This window comes from Elephas maximus, chromosome 7, assembly GCF_024166365.1.
Source record: "Elephas maximus indicus isolate mEleMax1 chromosome 7, mEleMax1 primary haplotype, whole genome shotgun sequence".
In the NCBI taxonomy this organism is placed as follows: Eukaryota; Metazoa; Chordata; class Mammalia; order Proboscidea; family Elephantidae; genus Elephas; species Elephas maximus.
In genome coordinates, this window is record NC_064825.1 from 103,580,045 (window position 1) to 103,592,599 (window position 12,555).

General features: G+C 38.7%; 1 pseudogene; it reads left to right on the forward strand.

The window, feature by feature from the left end:
* The first annotated feature begins 10,724 nt into the window (after positions 1–10,724).
* On the forward strand, positions 10,725–11,676 carry LOC126080131 (olfactory receptor 4B1-like; annotated as a pseudogene).
* The last annotated feature ends 879 nt before the right edge of the window (positions 11,677–12,555 follow it).

Below are 12,555 nucleotides of genomic sequence, written 5' to 3' on the forward strand. Positions count from 1 at the left end.
GGGTCGCTATGAGACGGAACTAACTCAACAGAACCTAACAACAACTATGAAAAGGGAATCAGGAAAACAACACCATTTAAAACAGCTTCTATAAAAATAAAACACTTAGGAATAAATCTAACCAGGAACATAAAAGACCTATACACAGAAAGGTAGAAAACACTATTGCAAGAACCCAAATGAGACCAACATAAATGGAGAAACATACCATGCTCATGGATAGGTAGACTCAACATGGTGAAAATGTCAATTCTACACAAAGCAATCTACAAATAAATGCAATTCTGATCCAAATACCAATAGCATTCTTTAATGAGATGGAAAAACTAAAAATTAGCTTTATATGGGAAGGGAAGAGGCCCTGGATAAGTAAAGCACTATTGAAGAAAAAGAATAAAGTAGGAGGACTTACACTACCTGACCTAAGAATTTACTATACATCTATGGTACTTAAAACATCCTGGTACTGATACAGCCACAGACACATTGATCAATGGAACAGAACTGAGAACCCAGATGTAAACCCATCTGCCTACAGCCACCTGATCTTCCTCAAAGGTCCAAAGGCCATTTAATGGGGAAAAGAGAGTGTTTTTAACAAACGGTACTGGCAAAACTGGATGTCCATCTGTAAATAAATGTAATAGGACCCATACCTCACACCATACACAAAAACTAATTCAAAATGATCAAAGACCTAAATATAAAACCAAAAATTATAAACATCATAGGAGAAAAATTAGGGTCAACACTAGAGGCCCTAATACATGGCATAAATATGATACAAACTGTAACAATGCACAAACACCAAAAAAATAAGCTAGGTAACTGGGATCTTCTAAAAATTAAACAATTATGCTCTCAAAAGACTTCGTTAAAAGAGTAAAAAGAGTGCCTACAGATTGGAAAAAAAATTTTGGCTATGACAAATCCGACAAAAGTCTAATCTCTAAAATCTGTAGAAAAATCCAACACCTCTACAAATAGTCCAATTAAAAAATGGGCTAATGATATATATGAACAGACACTTCACCAAAGAAGACGTTCAGGTGGCTAACAGACACACGAGAGAATGCTCATGATCACTAGCCATTAAAGAAATGCAAATCAAAACTACAATGAGATATCATCTCACCCAAACATTATTGGTACGAATCAAAAAATCAGAAAATAACAAATGTTGGAGAGGCTGCAGGGAGTTTGGAACGCTTATGCACTGCTGGTGGGAATGTAAAGTGCTACCACCATTTTGGAAAACAATATGGCACTTTCTTAAAAAGCTAGAAATAGGTATACCATTCAATCGAGCAATCCCACTCCTAGGAATATATCCTAGAGAAATAAGAGCTGTTATAAGAATAGACATATGCACACCCATTTTCATTGCAGCATATTCAGAATAGCAAAAAGATGGAAACAAAGTGCCCATCAACAGGCGAATGGACAAACAAACTATGATACATACACACAAAGGAATACTATGCAACCATAAAGAACACTGATGAATCTTCAAAACAACTCACAACACTGATGAATCAGGAGTACATTATGCTAGTGAAATAAGTCAGTCACAAAAAGAGAGGTACTGTATGAGACCACTGTTAGCAAAACTCATGAAAAGTTTTGCACACAGAAGGGAACAATCTCATGATGTTTGCAAGCGAGGGAAGGGGTGGGGAGTGAAAAACACTAACTAGACAATAGATAAATGGTAACTTTGGTGAGGGGTAAGACAGTACACAATACTGTGGAAGTCAGCATAACTTGATCATGTCAAGGCTGTGTAAGCTTCATAGATACATCCAGACTCCCTGAGGGACTAAATTACTGGCTGAGGGCTGGGGACCATGGTCTCCAGCTACTTCTAGCTCAATTGGCATAGCATAGTTTATAAAGAAAATGTTCTACATCCTAATTTGGTGAGTTGAGTTGCAACACGGGTCTTAAAAGCTTGTGAGTATCTATCTAAGATATGTGTACTCGAGCAGGGAGAATGAAGAAAACCATAGACAGAAGGGAAAGATTAGTCCAAAGAACTAATGGACGACAACTACCACAGCCTCCACCAGACTGAGTCCAGCACTGACTGCTCTGACAGGGATCACAATTGAGGGTCCCGGATAGAGGTGGAGAAAAATGTAGAACAAAATTCTAACTCACATACAAGAAAGACAAGACTTACTGGTCTGACAGAGACTGAAGGAACTCTGAGAATATGGCCCCCAGACATCCTTTTAACTCAGTACTGAAGTCATTCCTGAGTTTCACCCTTCAACCAAAGATTAGACAGGTCCATAAAACAAAATGAGACTAAATGGGCACACCAGGCCAGGGGCAAGGACGAGAAGGCAGGAGGGGATAAGAAAGCTGGTAATGGGGAACTCAAGGTTGAGAAGGGGAGGGTGTTGACATGTCATGGGGTTGGCAACCTATGCCACAAAACAATATGTATATTAATTGTTTAATGAGAAACTAATTTGCTCTGTAAATGTTCATCTAAAGTACAATAAAAAAAGGAAAAAAGATAAACGACTGTCAAAAACAAAAATGGTTGCAATATGTTGTGTTTATAGCACATGTAAAGGTAAACGACAGTAACAGAAAAAGTGGGAGGGAGAAATTGAAAATATACTGTATAAGGTCCTTACAACATATGTGAAGTGGCATAAAAATATTTGAAGTATCCTGTGATTAATTAAAGATCTATATTGTATATTCTAGGGCATTCACAATGAATATTAAAAAAGAGGTATAAATAATGGGCCAATTAAAAAAAAAAAAACCAAACCAGTTGCCATGGAGCTGATTCTGACTCCTAGACCCTATAGGACAGAGTAGAACTGCCCCATAGGGTTTCCAAGGAGTGGATGGTGGATTTGAACTGCTGACCTTTTTGGTTAGCAGGTGTAGGACGCTGTAGCTCTTAACCACCCTGCCATCAGGGCTCCAAAAATCCAATAAAGGACGTAAAACAGAATAATAAAAAGTACACAATTAATCCAAAAGTAGGTAGAAACATAAGGAAAAAAGGAACAAAAACAAATGAAACCAATAGAAAACAATGAGCAAGATGGTTGATTTAAATCCATCCACATCAGTAAGTATATTAAATGTAAATGGTCAAAATACACCAATAAAAAATTCAAATTAGGTAAGACTGCAAGCCCAATTTTATGCTGCCTAAAAGGAACTCATTTTAAATGCAAAGACATAGATAAGTTAGCCTTAAAGCATGAAGAAAGATATGCCATGAAAATACCAACAAAGAAATGTTTTATACATTATAATTTTATACATTCTTTGCATTTCATTTTTTTGATTTTCTTCTTCAGGGACATGTATGTTGAGCCTTCTCGGCCTAAGTTTCATTTCAATCATTTTCTCTTAAATTCTTTTTACTTAAAAAAAAAAAAAAATGACAGTTTTCTTAGTTGATTCGCTACTTCAATGCTCTTTTTTTTTCTTTTTTACTGTATACAACAACATTTTTATTAAATGTTTACAGAGCAAATTAGTTTCTCATTAAACAATTGATACACACGTTGAGTTATTTTGTGAGATTGGTTGCCATCCCCATGACATGTCAACACTCTCCCCTTCTCAACCTTGGGTTCCCCATTACCAGCTTTCTTGTCCCCTCCTGCCTTCTTGTCCATGCCCTTGGGCTGGTGTGCCCATTTAGTCTTGTTTTATGGGCCTGTCTAATCTTTGGTTGAAAGGTGAAACTCAGGAGCAACTTCAGTACTCAGTTAAAAGGGTGTCCAAGGGCCATATTCTTGAGGTTTCTCCAGTTTCTGTCAGACCACTAAGTCTTGTCTTTTTAGTGTGTGAGTTAGAATTTTGCTCTACATTATTGTCCACCTGCATTTGGGACCCTCAATTGTGATCCCTGTCAGAGCAGTCGGTGATGGTAGCTGGGCATCATGTAGTTGTGCTAGAGTCAGTCTTGTGGAGGCTGTGGTAGATGTGGTCCATTAGTCCTTTGGACTAATCTTTCCCTTGTGTCAATGGCTTTCTTCATTCTCTCTTACTCCTGATTGGGTGAGACCAGTACACATATCTTAGAGAGTTGCTCACGAGCTTTTAAGACCCCAGATGCTACTCACCAAAGTAGAATGTAGAACATTTTCTTCATAAACTATGCTATGCCAATTGAGCTAGATGTCCCTGGAAACCATGATCCCCAACCCCCAGTCCAGTAACCTGGTTCCTTAGGGAGTTTGGACGTTTCTATGAAGCTTCCACAGCCTTGCCTTGGTCATGTTGTACTGACTTTCCCAGTGTTGTGCATTGTCTTACCCTTCACCAAAGTTACCACTTATCTACTACCCAGTTAGTGTTTTTTCCCTCCCCATCCATCCCTTTCCTCATAACCTTCACAGATTGTTTCTTTCTGTGTGTATACCTTGTCATGGTTTTTTTTTATAGTGGTCTCATACAGTATTTGTCCCTTTGTGATTGACTTATTTCACTCAGGATAATACCCTCCAGATTCATGTATGTCATGAGATGTTTCAGATTCCTTATTGGTCTTTATCATTGCATGGTATTCCATTGTGTGTAGGTACTACAGTTTGTTTATCCAAGGCCCTGTTCTTGTTACAACATTTTTTGGGGAAATACAGATAAGATAGCTATAAATTCAATCATTGAGTAACCTTGGATAGTTTGGTAGGTTTATCTCAGACTGAGAATTCCAACTGTAAAATGGAAGTAATAATACTCTTACCAGTTAGGTGTCTTTATGATTCAGCTGACAACAAAATTCCAGTTCTACCCTTTTTAAAAAATAATGGAATTTATTATCTCCTGTAACTGAAAAGTTCAAAGGCAGAGTAAACACCTGGTAAGAGTTGACGCAGAAGCTCAAATGTTTCCAATGCCCACTTTCTTTCCTTCTTGACATTCTGCCTTTGTGATTTTTGTTGGTTTTTAGGCCTCACATGGTGGTCCTCTGGAAGGTCATAATTCTCTTTTATCACAAAGTGGCTGCTGCAGTTCTAGACCTCACAACCTCACCCAATACTACTCAAAACAAAAGCTCTTTCTCTTCTGCCTGAGACAGACTAGAAACCCCTCAAAGGCCTCCCTGTCTTCCTGACCATGTTACTTTTCCATCCCTGAACTGATATTGTAGCCAAGGGATGGTATATGTAGATCTGTTAAGCCAATGAAGGTCTATCTCTAGTTGCTCAAAATTATTCAGATTAAATGGGGGGGGGGTTTGGAGTGAGGGCAGCATGGTTCCCCAAAGTAAAATCTGGGTAATTTTGACAGGAGTAGAGAAAAATGAATGCTGGAAAGAAACAAATTAAAAAGAAAAAATGCTCAGTAAGAAAATTTTCCTTGTAAGGTTGCTGTCAATATTAGAGACAATGGCCTCAAAATGTCCTATTTAGTGCCTTGCACATAGCTGCCATTGTTAACTGCCATGAGGTTGACGCAGACAAATTGTTATGCCCCTTGAACAGCAATGTGAAATGCTGCGTAGTCAGGTATCATACCCATGCCTGGTTGTGGATTGGTCCATTGTGATCCATAGGGTTTTTATTAGCTGATTTTCAGAAGTAGATTGTCGGGCCTTTTTTCCTAGTCTGTGTTAGTTCGGAAGCGCCACTGAAACCTGTTCACCATCCTAGCAACATGCAAGCCTCCGCTGACAGACAGATGGTGGCTGCACACGAGGTGCGTTGGCTGGGAATAAAAAAAAAAAAAAAAATTTTTTTTATAGGTGCCCAGTAAATGGCATTTTTTGATCATTGTGATTTTCATCATTATAATTATCATCACTTGTGGATGTCTAAGGCATGGAAGTCTAAGTAATCTTGAAGTGTAGAATATTAGCATGAGAAAGGACGTGGAGGGTAAGCTAGAATAATCTTGTCAATTTAAGACTGTGGAGCTGCACCTTGAAGTGGTGAAGGGAATTGCCTAAAAGCGGCCAACTTGCAGCCCTGCTCCCAAACCAGTCCTCTCTTTTCTTCTCCTTTCAGCCTCACACTCGCATGGTAACTCAAAAAATTGGTGTGAAAACTTTCCTAATATTATGTCTTTACCTTCCCTGTCTCAGGGCATAACTAATGGATGTTTACAGCTTCTAAAAGTTTCTAACCAAATTAAGTGAAACAAGTTCTGAACCTTTTCCTGACTCAGTTCCTGACTCTCATTTCCAAAGTTTCACACTAAAGACAAGAAATTGCATGGGGAATTTGGTCCCCTGATCAAAGCATGTGGCTCAGTATTTTAAATAGTTCAATCATCTCCTTATTGAAAAACAGTTCTTGATCTTTTAGTGAGTGAGTAGGTTTTCTAAAGACCGGGATTAAAATCATTGGTTAGATGCTTCATGTAGATTTTTTCTTCTTTTTTTTGTGTTTCTCAGTTGTAGATCTAAAGATTGGCTATGGGACCAATTTCCTGAATCCCTCCCTTTGTAATTTATCCTCAGCATCATAGACACTTTATTTTCTAAAAGATCACAAACAGGGCCTGTGCAATATTGTCGTGTGGAAGCAAGGTTTACATTGCTGACTGGTAGTAACAATCATAAAATCTGTGTTACCAGGAAGGAAGGCCAGTATCATGGAAACACTTGTTTTTGCTTCAGTAACTTGGCCAATAACCAGTTTGACGTTGAGAAGTCAAAATGTCTGGCCCTTTGTTGTCTTACCTGTTAACTCCAAAGGTTGGATTAATGATCTCCACATTTTCTTTCAGGTCTAATGTTTCTTGAATTCAGTTTGGTGGCTTATCTGAGATGAAGTGGCTTAGCCCTCTGAGGGCCTTCAGTGCAGATGAAGGAGCTGGATGGAGAAGTCCTGGTTTGAAGAAAGCTTCTCGTGCTCTAGGCCACATCCCTTCAGTATCTTTAGCCCAGGACATCCCTCTGAAAGACCAGCTCTTACAAAGGAAGGAGAGCTTTTTGCTTAACCTAAGGAAGAGAGCCTTCACATTCAATTCCTTGCCCTAAGGCTGAATGTTACCCAACAAGGTAGGTGATGCCACACCCAGAGGATTTCCCAGGTTGACTGAGTGAACTTAGAAGGCTCCCAATCACCATGTGATTTAGCATGAGTCATTTCCCCTCTCTGAGCCTCAGTTTCTGCCTCTGTAAAAGGAGAGGACTGGACATAATATGTCTTCAAGTACCTTTCTTTCAGTACTCATATTCTGGGATTCTATACAGTAGTGGGAAAGAGGCCTCGTGATATGACTTTGAGCTCATAGCAATAGGCCTCCCAGGTTCTCTATCATGTTATTATTTTGTCTTTGTCAGATTTCTCTCATTGGGGCTGTATGTTAGAGTATTAAATTCTACCTGGTTAGGAACCATACCATCATTTCACTCCCTAGTTTTTTACATCCTTAAACCTTTTTGCCGTTGAGCTGATTCTGACTCATAGCAAGCCTATTGGACAGAGTAGAGCTGCCCCATGGGGTTTCCAGGAAGTGGCTGGTGGATTCAAACTGCCAAGCTCTTAACCACTGGGACACCAGGGCTCCCTTTATTCCATGACCCTAGCGTGAGTTTTATTTGGGAAGATGCTGGAGCAAGGAAGAGGTAATTTGTTACAAGTGCCTTTCTCTCGAGCAAGGGGAAAATAGAAAGAAGAGAGAAGCATGAATAAATATCAAGAAGTTTGACTTAATAATAGCTATCATTTATCAAGAGCTTCTGTTAAGTCCTTATATGTTTTATCTCACATTTAGTCCTTTCAGCAACTATGTTAACTATAAATTATTATCTCTTTCAAAAAATTAAGCAATCAGTTCACAAGGACACATGATATGGGGTAGTAGAGCCAAGAGTTGGCTACCGACTGCAATGATTGCCCTCCTAACCAGGATTCAGGCCTGATCTCTGAAGAGGGTGAAAGGGAACTCAGTCAGATGTCCTGGTTTTGTTTTTCCTTTGCCCTTTTGAGCTCAAGGCACCTAAAACTGTCCTCTCCTCTCAAAGGCAGGTCACTTGACCTTCTGAGGTTCATCCCCTCCTCTCCTCTCACAATGATTCCATGAAATCATTTGATATAATTGTTTTAAATTCCCTAAATGGACATTTTGTTTGTTTTTTAAAATACATATCATGTGGTCTTTTCTGGTAACCTTCTCAACATAACGACTAAGATATGATGTATGTGTGTGTGTAAGGATTTGGAATTTTATGTGAGAGTTGGAAAACTCATGTCCAAGTAATACTAGATAATACAGAGAACAAAAGATGTCTGCTGTAGAACATAATGATTTTAGGAACTCCCTAGTCCTACTCATGGAAAATAATCTATGAAGTAGACAACATGCCTCAATTGCAAAACTGTAGCATGTATGGCTTTGACCCAGTGGAGTAAAATGTCTGTTTGATCTACATTGTTCACGCTTTTACATTTTAGATGAGAAAGAATCTCACCTAGGTTATATGAGGTCAACACAGGCTGGAAGAAAAATGTAGACAGATAACTTTAAACAATCTAGTTCTTTCTTATCAATAAATTTATCATCAATCAAGATTCTACACACACACACACACACACATACACATATATCACAAACTGTGACGTTAACACTTAGGTGCTGTGGGGCTCAAAGAGTAACAGGTCATGATTCTGTTCCTGGAGAGAAACAGGCTACATAAAATCACAGTGAACAATAAAGGACTGTAGAGAAACAAAATTTGATGAATTGCAGGGTTCCAACTGTGTGATGGAAGAATTTCTCCATTTTTTATTAAATTCAATTAATATTTATTAAGCACTTACTATGTGCCTAGTTGTGAGGATACAGAGATGAATAAGGTCAGCAGGAAAGACAGATACGAAAATAATAATTATAATAAAATATGCTAAATACTGGAAACCCCAATGGCATAGTGGTTAAGTGCTATGGCTGCTAACCAAAGTGTTAGCAGTTCAAATCTGCCAGGCACTCCTTGGAAACTCTATGGAGCAGCTCTACTCTGTCCTATATGGTCTCTATGAGTAGGAATAGACTCGACAGCAAAGAGTTTTTGCTAAGTAGTCCAGTACCAGAAAAACCCCTTGCAGTTAAGTCAATTCCAACTCATGGCGACCCTATAGGTCAGAGTAGAAATGTCTCATAGGGTTTTCAAGGAGCAGCTGGTGGATTCAAACTGCCAACCTCTTGGTTAGCAGCCAAACACTTAACCACTGGCACCACCAGGGATCCAAATACTCCAGTACAGAGATGTAAAAAGTGTAGAGGAAAGAATAAAGGTTAGTTAGAAAGGTGTGTACACTAAGTGGTGGGAACAGCATATACAAAGAACAAGTTTGGGAGAATGATACATAGGTCAGAACAGCTGGAGTATAGGCTCTAGGGAGAGTGATGGCAACTGAAGCTGAAAGATGAAAAAGGTCCAGTTATTTAAGGTTCAAATATGCCATGATAATGACATTGTACTTGTAGGCATTGGAAAACTGTTGATGGATTTCAAGTCTGTATATGAGTTTTTCAGAACTGCATTTTAAAAGTATAACAATAGCTTATATTCATTGAGGGTTTACTATGAGTTGAACTTTGTGCCTTGCTGCATTTAACAGAAAAAGCACTTATACCAATTTCCAGAGTTGAGAGCAGAGATAATGAGAGAGAAATGAACTAGGGTTGAAGTAACCAGGAAAAGCTTCCTAGATAATGGACATAGAGTAGGTAGGATTTGGAGAGGGAGACAGAGAGAGGCAGGCATACAAGGCAGTGTGAAATATAAGAGGGATGCTCTTGAGGTGGGAATCAACCTGTATTTATGAGAAGGTAAGGAGACCCCTTAGTAGAACTGAGATTATGTCTTGTTTATTGGCCAGTAAGGTTGATTCTCACCTCCTGCTGCCAAAAATGTTTGCCAATGACCAGAAAACTGTAACACAGAAATAGGGAAACCTGTGAGCCCCATATATTGTATTTGAATTGTTGTTTTATAGTGAGCTCTACCCTGAACAACTTCCAGATAGTCATTTCACCTCAGATATTAACATTTTCTAAGCATGTTTGTAAAAATTCATAAAGCTGTGGGATTAGTTAAAGCCACAGGACCTGAGAGAATTTAGAATCTTAAATTGTTGAAGTAAAGAAAATATCAAAGAGATTCATTAGAAAGGGAAAAATATCAATGAGAATGGAATCCCTGAGGGAGAAATGGAGGAAATAAAGGATTTAGGGGCAGAAGATCACTTGAGAATTTCTAAGACAAAAACATGGTGAGAAAATATTGAGAATGGAAGAAACACTAATAATTAATATCATAGTTATTAGCAGTGAAAATATTGATTATTTTTTTCATCGTGGTGTACTTGAAATAGCATATGAATTGGAATACAATGATTGGCTCTAGTCCTGCATCCATTCCTTCCTGGGAGGCTTGGCTAATTCATGAACTAGGGTTGAAGAAACCAGGAAAAACTTTCTAGATAATGGATATAGAGTAGGTAGGATTTGGAGAGCCTCATTTTTCTTATTTGTAAAATGGGGACCATGGAGTATTTGTAAGGTTGTTTGAATAGTGTCTTGTATAGGCTATCAAGCAGCACATGAATAAAAATTTACTACATTACTAAATAAATACATACATATGTAAATAAAGTGGTCAGACAATATGTATGAAAGAGTTCTACAAACCACCATGTGTTAAACACACGTGACATTGGTTTAATGATTGCATTTGTTTTGCCACAAGGTTCTTCTCTGAGATCCATCTTCTCCAAATGGAACTCATGGCCAGTACAAATAATGTAACTGAGTTAATTCTCACTGGCCTTTTCCAGGATCCAGAGGTACAGAGAGTGTGCTTTGTGGTGTTCCTTCCTGTGTACTTGGCAATAGTGGTGGGCAATGGCCTCATTGTGTTGACAGTCAGTGTCAGCAAGAGTCTACAGTCCCCTATGTACTTCTTCCTTAGCTACCTGTCCCTGGTGGAGATCAGTTATTCCTCCACTGTTGTCCCTAAGTTCATCACAGACTTAATGACCAAGATTAAAACCATTTCCCTGAAGGGTTGTCTGGCTCAGATATTTTTCTTCCACTTCTTGGGGGTCACTGAGACCGTTTTGCTTGTGGTGATGGCTTATGACCGCTACGTGGCCATCTGCAAGCCCCTTCATTATATGAAGATTATGAGCCGTGGACTGTGTCATGTACTAGTGGCTGGTTCCTGGCTGGGGGGCTTTTTACACTCCATAATTCAGGTTCTTATCACCATCCAATTGCCCTTCTGTGGCCCCAACATAATTGACCACTACTTCTGTGACCTTCAGCCGTTATTCAAGCTTGCCTGCACTGACACATTTGTGGAGGGGGGTCAGTGTATTGGCCAACAGTGGCTTAATTGCCTTGTGCTCCTTCTTCATCTTGGTATCCTCCTATATTGTCATCTTGGTCAACTTGAGGAACCATTCTGCAGAGGGGAGGCGCAAAGCCCTCTCTACATGTGCTTCCCACATCACAGTGGTCGTCTTGTTCTTCGGACCTGCCACGTTCCTCTATATGCGGCCTTCTTCCACTTTCACTGAAGATAAACTAGTGGCCGTGTTCTACACAGTCATCACTCCTATGATGAACCCCATCATCTACACACTCAGAAATGCAGAGGTGAAAGTTGCTATGAGGAAGTTGTGGGGCAAGAAGAAGAACTCAGTGGTGGAGAGAAAATGGGAATGTAATAAATAAAATGTATGTCTTATTATTCTATACTTGAATTGGATTTTGATTTTAGTAGGACATTCAAAATGGTTGAATAAATATAAGGACTTAATGCTATTACTGTTGTGATTTCCCTTAGTAACCAAAGAGTCTCTGTATCCTGATGTAATGTTTGAAGGACAGAGGTCAGATTGTCTCATTGAGTCTTAGGAAAATTGATGGGCTCCTTGATATCCACCAATTTCATGGATTTGGTAATATTGAAACTTAAACTAAATATAAAGGAAAACCTTTTTACAAATATTTTTGTAATTTTAAATTCCTTTCTCCTGTGACCATGGTTATCTTACATACTTTGTCATTGCCCTTATCACTTTAATTGTAATTATTTTATATGTGTTTCTCTCTCATTAGACTTAAGGGCATAACTTCCCCTTCTTCTTTGCATGTCTACATGTTGTGCCCATAGTTGGTGGTTTAAAAGTGCTTTTTGAATAAACAGCCCTCTAGGGCCTGTGTGGCAATTCCTTCTATGTCAAATCTTATGGATTCTTTTTGAAAACTTTGATGGTAGGCACACATCTCTTCCTGTTAAAATTTTGAGAGCTTAGGCCCTGAAATTCATTAGGCTGTTTTGCTTGTCTCTCAGTCACAATTAAGGTCCAAATCACTTCTTTGAACAACTGTTTTCTCATAAATGTAATAAGGTTAACAATAGCATGAACTTTGGAAGTTTTTTTGGATATAAATGATATAATAAACATATATGGCTTTTAGCAAAAAATCTGGGACAAAGGTTTTTCCTCAATAAATATTAGCCACTTCTCCATCATTATTAGTACCAGTGTCATTGTTTTTATTTTGTGTGATGAGTGCATCCCAGGCCATACACTAGTCTCCTTTCTG